Below are 7,541 nucleotides of genomic sequence, written 5' to 3'. Positions count from 1 at the left end.
CATAAGTCATTGTCAAACCCAATTACTGGAATTTTCAAGAAATGCTCTAACTAGAGAAACTGCTGAAGTAAGTGGAGGTCACAGGTCTGTGCTATCTGAAATTACCCTGCTGGGAATAAGCCAAAACTCTGGGCAGCAGGAGGACAATGGCACCACATCTGGATGAATGTTCTGCTCCCCTGGCTGGTTTTTCAACTGCCTGATGAAATAGAGTCATTAATCTTCTTATTTAATTTTACAGGTGTCATCTATATGTACATTTCTGAAAATTATTTTCATTTATATTCCTGCAAGGGACCAGGAACAGGAGATTTGGGACACAATGAATGCCAAAGCCTTTTTCTTTTTTTTAGCTATTGCATTTCAGTTCACTGTACCAAGAATGAAAGGCTTTAGCTTCTCAAATGGCAATTGTGTGATTATATGCAATTTGTATATAAAAGACACCTTCCAGATAGAGCTGCAAAGAGAGAATCCCCTGCGTTTCTTTTGATTTGCGTGTGAGCTACAGATAGAAATTTGGCCCAACGATGATAATGATAATAATAGTATTAATATAGCTGCAGAGGATAGACACTGAAGAGCAAGTAATGTTTCATTTTTATAGCCAACAGTAAGATGATCCATGATTGTCAGTGCAATCTGAAATGGAGTCATACCCTTCCAGGCTTCAATGACTTCTGGACTTCAATGAGTGTAGCTCTGCTTGGGATTGTAGAGGTACTGTGTGTATACCTCCTGTGAATTTTTGTCAGAAGGGAACTTTGTCCTGAGTTATTATTTATAGCAGTTTTGAAAAATGAATTGCCTCCCCTTGCAATCCGAACTGCAACAGTCTGTTCTACTACCTCAGCATTCTACCATTTCATATTTAAATTTTATTTTATTGTTTTTGTTGTCTAGTCACAGTCAACATATGGCAATACCATGGGATTTTCAAAGCAAGAGATGTTCAGAGGTTTGCCATTACTTGCTTCTAAATAACGACCCTGGTATTTGTTAGTGGTGTCCCATCCAAATATTAACTGGGACCAGCTTTGTTTAGCTTGAGACTGGACTAGCCTGGCTATCCAGGTCAGTGTTATACTCCGCTACCACCTCATTATGATGCATGCGTGCTCCAGGCCTCTGTTTTAAAAATCAACAAGACAGAACCAAAGCAATATTTCATTATTCTTGAGTAAGAGTAGCTATTTTAATTCATCCTTAAATCCATTCACTTGTCTCCTGGAGGGCTGTGATGAATGTTTTAGCACAATATACACATTTGCTGAAATACTAAGACTAACAAGAAAGTGATAAGGTGGTTGAAGATTAATGAAGTGTAATATCGCCATTGCAAATTTAACTTGGACGCCACAGAGCTGAAAAAATTCTTTACTTTGAAGGTATATTACCCACTAGACTAGTTTGTCAAAGGAGGAAGGTTACAGAAGTGCCAAGTACAATGTTCCTGAGAAGACAAAATAAGACACTTAAGAGATTAGGAGAACTGATAATCTTGTAATAACAGAGCAGTTGAGATAGCCCAGGTGGTCTCTTCCAGACACACTATCTCTGACTGTATGACATATACTAAATATAGATAGAGAATTAAGCTCTTAGTAAGACAAAAGTGATGGTGGTTGCAATTCAAAGGTATTCAGATCAATGGGAATTTTGGGCCACTGGCTTGAATAGGAAGTGGATTTGAGCTCATTGCTGGACATTATAAATAGCTCATGTTGGATTCCTGTTCTAGCAAATAATATATCAAGAGCAAAATATCCTTGCAACTCAAAACAAGATATAAATACAAATCCTCTAATAGGTGTATCTTGTCAGCAGTGAGCCATAAGGCAATGCAAGCAACGTACCTGAAAAATTCAGGGCAAGCCCAAACCCAGTGGCATAAGGTTCAAGTAAGGGGCAGTGTAAAAATTAATTAGTTGGTTAAGTGGGGTTACAGCCAAGTTGTTAGTCTCATGGCAGTATTTATGTATGGTGGTAGCAGGGCTTTTTTGGTAGAAAAATCCCTGCAGGAATTCATTTGCATATTAGGCCGCACCCCCCTGATGCCAAGCCAGCTGGAACTGTGTTCCTATGCAATCCTGCCCTAAAAAGCCCTGGTGGTGGCAGACAGAGAATTAGCAGACTTGAGCAAACCACAAATGACTGACACAATGTTCTTCTGAGGGCCAGTTTGGTGCAGTGGTTAAGTGGGCAGGCTCTTGCCTGGGAGAACTGGGTTTGATTGTCAACCCCTCCACATGAAGCTGCTGGTATGACCTGTAAGCCAAAATGCCCTCAAAACAAGGTTGGGGAATTGACAGGTGGGCACCTGGCTTAAAAAGGATGTAGAATCTATGTATACAGGATACACGTCCAGAAATTATTGCTTAAATTTGCCAAGGACACTAATTAAGTAAAACAATTACTTAAAAAAATTGTTCCAGAAAAATATAGAACACACATACAAGGTAATGAATACATACAACACACATACAGCCCTAATAAAAATAGAAAGAAATGCAGAGACAACACAAGGATGGACAAACAAGGTGATAATTACCGATCGTAATCTTCAAGGAAGGCTCAAATGGCGACAAACAAGGACTAGGGGGAAGGGACCCTCAACTGGCCAAGAATCAGGGATGTATCTAAACAGCACGGTAGGGGTACTGCTAGATGCACACCTGTGGGGAGCTGGACCACAGATTATAAGGACTACCTTGAGCCCCTAGGGGATGGGAGTTACAGGGGTGGATGACAGTGGTCAGCTGGTACATGACCTCAGAAAAAGGGGAGGCTCCACAATGACCGTAAGGGCTGGAGTTATGCAGTAGCCAATAGCCAGTTTATTGGTGGCACCTGATTGGGCGCCAATGGGCTGCCTTGGCCCTGGTTACCTGATTGGACTTCCAAGTAACAATGGGCCAAAGTGGGAGGCTCCAGGATGACCATTAAGGGAAAGAATGGGAGAAATGATTGGGGGGGGGTGATTAAAACTATCAAACTTATCTAAGAAGGTGACAATAGATGGCCAAATTGCTACCTAAGGTAACACCCGGTCTATACAAAGACACTTGGCTCTAGGTGAAGATGTTCTTCCTCCTCTTCAGTCTTCTATTGGCACCAGTCTTTGTCTTGGGTTCCATTAGACAAAGGTTTAGGCGGTCTGGCAGGATCCATGCCTAAGATAAGCTTGATGGCTTTATGCATAGGTGACATCTGCTGAGTACGTGAGCCTCCCGCTTCGCTGTTATGGAGTCTGGCACTGCAGGAAGATAGCTGCTGGTGGTGTTAGCCTTCCAAGATGGAGTCTCTGGTCAAGGCTGGAAACCGCTTGCCTGGACAGTTCCTGGCAGCACAACTTCTTCCTCTACAACGGCCGAGATGGGGATTGCACGGAGTGACTGGAAACCATCTGTTCTCCTGGTTAGCCCTCCTCAAGAGACACAGAGTGCTGCTGCAATGTTGTGGCTGTTGGTACTCATAAGTCCCTTCCAGTCTGGTAGACAAAACCCACGTTCTCCTGGCAGATGGGTGTGAGTTGAGTATCCAGGCACCCTGGCAACCAAATGGGTGACTACGATGTTCTGGAATAAGGGGTATTTTTCTCACAGACCTTGGGTCGGCCACAAGTTCTCAGCAGAGCTGTTCTCTTAAGAGAAGTTCTCTGAGAGCTCTCTCAGTGCCTCCTACATCACAGGGTGTCTGTTGTGAGGAGAGGAAGTCAAAGGAGATTGTAAGCCACTCTAGGACACCCAAGTGAAGGGCAGGGTATAGATCTAATCTCCTCCTCTTTTTCTTCCATCCATTTTGATAATGCTGGCTCAGGATAATTTTCCATGGCAGTGCAATCCTAAACAGAATGACATCCTTCTAAGTCCACTGAAGTCAATTGGCTTCAAGGGTACAATAACTCTGCTTAGGATGACACACTTGCAACCAAGAATGTGTAGTCAAAAATTTAGTTATCAAGATCCAATCTGAATCTAAACTTGTAAATATTCCAAATTAAAAATAGCATTTTTAAAATTATTATTATTTTGTATTCAGGAACAGTTAGAATCTTCTGATCCTATGGTTGTTCTGATATTATTTCCTTCTGGTTTCATTTTCCCAGGCAGTGAGAGGCAGAAAAGATGGTGAGGTGAGAGAGTGATTAAGCACATATGTGCCTGACAGGAATACCATTCAACCAGTACAGTGAACTAATCTTCCTGTTACTGTGGGAGCCATTTTGTTCTCTGGGGTTATGCTACATAGGCAGAAGCAAATACTTTGCTTGCATGCATTGGAAGATGGACAGAACAGATTGGTAAGAGACAGGGACAGAACCAAAGGCTTTATTTCTACATACTGGCAGACAGGGCTACAAAGACTGAGGAGCAGAGCCCCAGGCTTTGCCCCCCCAGTCGGAATGAAGAGGCAGACACAAGTGTTGGGTTTTAAACCGGGCCGCTTTATTAAACAATTAACAACTGTAACTGGCAGGGGGTGAAAAACCAGACCAGACAAGCCCTGGGGTCAACACCTGGACCCCGCCTTGTCCAAAGGGTGAGCCACCCTGCCCCCAGCACAAGCCCGCCGTATTCGGGTTGTAGCTGAGCGGCCAGGCCTCCAGCCATCACCATCTGGGCTGGCATCAATCCCCATGGAAAGATCCACCCAGGTGAGGCTCCCTGTGATCTGCATTCCCCGCACTGAGCCGTGTAGCCCATCTACGGTTCATACAGACCACCGCACCAACGGTGCTAGGCCATAGGTGCTCCCCTGGAAAACCCTGTGGCCAAACCACCTCCAGCCACCGCCAATGCCAAGCCTCTGCTTAGGCATTAGCGCCCCAACGGGTGGCCCCAGAGCCAACCGCACCCTCAGCCGTATCTCGTCTAAAAAGGCCCGGTTGCCCAACTCAGAAAGATGAACACCATCCGGCCGATACAGGTCAGCCTGCTCCACCCGTATGGCCGGATGAGGGAGAAAATCCCCAAGCCATTCTCTATGGCTTTCTACAGGGCCATTGGCCTTACACCTAACACACTCTATCCCACCAGGCGAAAGGGGGGCACCTCCAACTCTTGCGTGGCAATCTAGCTGACCATACCAGGCCAGCCAAGAAGGACAAGCCCTGGGGTCACCCCCGGACCCCGCCTTGTCCAAAGGGCAAGCCACCCTGCCCCCAGCACAAGCCCGCCGTATTCGGGTTGTAGCTGAGCGGCCAGGCCCCGAGCCATTCACCACCTGAGCTAGCGTCAATCCGCCATGCAAAGATACGCTCAGGTGAGGCTGTTCAGTGAACTGTAGTCCCTGCACCGAGCCGTGTAGCCCATCTGCGGTTCGTACAGACCACCTTCACCCTTGGTGCTAGGCCATAGGTGCTCCCCTGAAGCCGCCAAGCGAATGACCCAGATGGGCGGAGGAGGTGCCCTGCCTCTCTCCGCACTACGGCCAACACCGGCCCCCTGGCGACCCAGCCATTCCCCGACTGCCCCGTCGCTGAAGCCCAGCTGGGTGCCCATTGGAGACCGCCCGGCTTGATGGGCCGCCTGGAACACCCTGCTGTGCGTGCAGATGAGAACACGCTACCTCTCACTACGAGCCACAGCACCTGAAAAACAGAAAAAATTGTCAGAACAGGTAATAACCAATATGCGATAAAACCATCGCCCTCCAAAAATGACCCCTAGGCAATCAACGGGCGCACCTGATTCAAAAGGTTGCCGCCCTCCACAGGCCAACCAATGTCGACATCCCGGCCTGGGACGCCCGATCCGCAGTGTCAGTCATTAGACTGCACTACTAACTAGCTAATACATAGCACCCCAAAAAAGGCCATCAACGAGGCCGCATGAAGCACAGCGGCCCCGAAAGGGGAACTGCATAACCCGTGCCACAGAACCGGCCAACTAACAGGCAGTCCCGTGGTGCTCCCAAATGCCCGGAATTGGGAATCCGCTCTGTCATCTGCCCTTCTATTAGTACGTCTTCTCAGCAAACCCATGGGCTTTACCAATAAAGGCCAACATCACCAGCTGACCCCTAATAGTCCTCAACTCCAGACCTATCTCTCTGCAAAACGTAGGATTGCAAAATATGACCCGTCGAAATCGACCAGTAATCCTGCAGCACCGTGGCCTTATGCAACTCCTGGAAAAGGAAGGCCACGCTACCATAATCCCATCTAGTACTAGGTGCCAAAGCCAGCTGAATGTCCCTACCAGCATCAGCTTTCCAAATTAACAGAGATCCGGGGGGAATCGCGCCGGCCACGAGTCCGCTTCCGGGGTGAGCTGCCGAAAGCATTACATCTATTGGCGAAATAGAGCGTCCACCGCCCCATTGTAGCCTCCGGGTACGTACCCTGCCAGGAACCAAATATTCCATCGGAGGTAACGAAGTGTGAATAACCAAACCAGGTTCATCACCAACACGACTTAGAGGTCAAGGAGTTGATAACATGTACTACCGCCATGTTATCGCCCCAGACAAACCCAAAACGGTTGGCAAGTAGCTCACCCCAAAGCTAAACGGCCACTAGAATAGGGAAAAGATTCCAAAAAAAATGGCAGGTCCCTACTGAACCCGCTGTCCAACGCAGGTGCCCCTAGCGTCCCAAATACGCCTCAAAGAGGCCCAGCCAGGTGCCACCACTTTGCGTGCAAAGTTAAGGTGACCAACCACCTGCTGTAATTAGAGCAGCGACACCTTGCGGTGCCCCCTAAGGGCAGCCAACCGGCCCCCAAAGGTCGGCAACCTTATTCTCCGGCAGCCGAAATGCCTGCTGGTGGGTATCGAGCTCAACGCCTAAGGAATGTAAGCACCGTACCGAGCCCCTCGGTATTCTTGTATGCCAAAGGTACCCCCAGCTTGATGGCCAACTCCTGAAAAGCGTGTAAGAGCCAGGCACATCCTTGTACCTGCTGGACCAACAAAAGGTAGGCACCCCGATAGTGCGCCGTGTCATTAAGCCCGGTCCTATCCTATAACGCCCCCTCCACCAAGGATCCAAAGCGCTTGAATGCAGCGCAGGAGACCGGGCCCCCATCAGGAGGGCCCAATCCATGTAAAATTTACTCTCAAAACAAAAACCCAGGAACTCAAAATCCTTGTGATGAACTGGCAAGGGCGAAATGCCGCCTTAATGTCGCGTAACGCCGTCGCAGCCCCAACACCACAATCCCCACAGTACTTTAACCGACTGGTCAAAGGAAGTGTACCATACCGAACTTAATTCCATAATTTACCGGCGCCCCTCTGGGGTAGGACCGGTGAAGAATGAGCCGATATTCCCCTGGCGCTTTATTAGGCACCACCCCCGGGGGAGATACGCAACATGTGGGTACAGGCGGCGTATCAAAGGGTCCTAAGCCCTGCCGTCCTGACCCTCTTTGATGATCTTAGCCCTAACTACGTGCTCAAGACCCGCCACTGACTGCAGATTAGCAGCCAAACCTAGGCCCCTGATAAGGGATCCGAAACCCCAAAGGGAAACACCTCAGGCAGATACCGGCCCTCCGCTTCACGGGGGAACTTACTCAATAAACAATTGAGTATCC

This window comes from Heteronotia binoei, chromosome 2 (genome assembly GCF_032191835.1).
Source record: "Heteronotia binoei isolate CCM8104 ecotype False Entrance Well chromosome 2, APGP_CSIRO_Hbin_v1, whole genome shotgun sequence".
NCBI classification, from domain to species: Eukaryota; Metazoa; Chordata; class Lepidosauria; order Squamata; family Gekkonidae; genus Heteronotia; species Heteronotia binoei.
Note: the sequence above shows the minus strand (reverse complement) of the source record.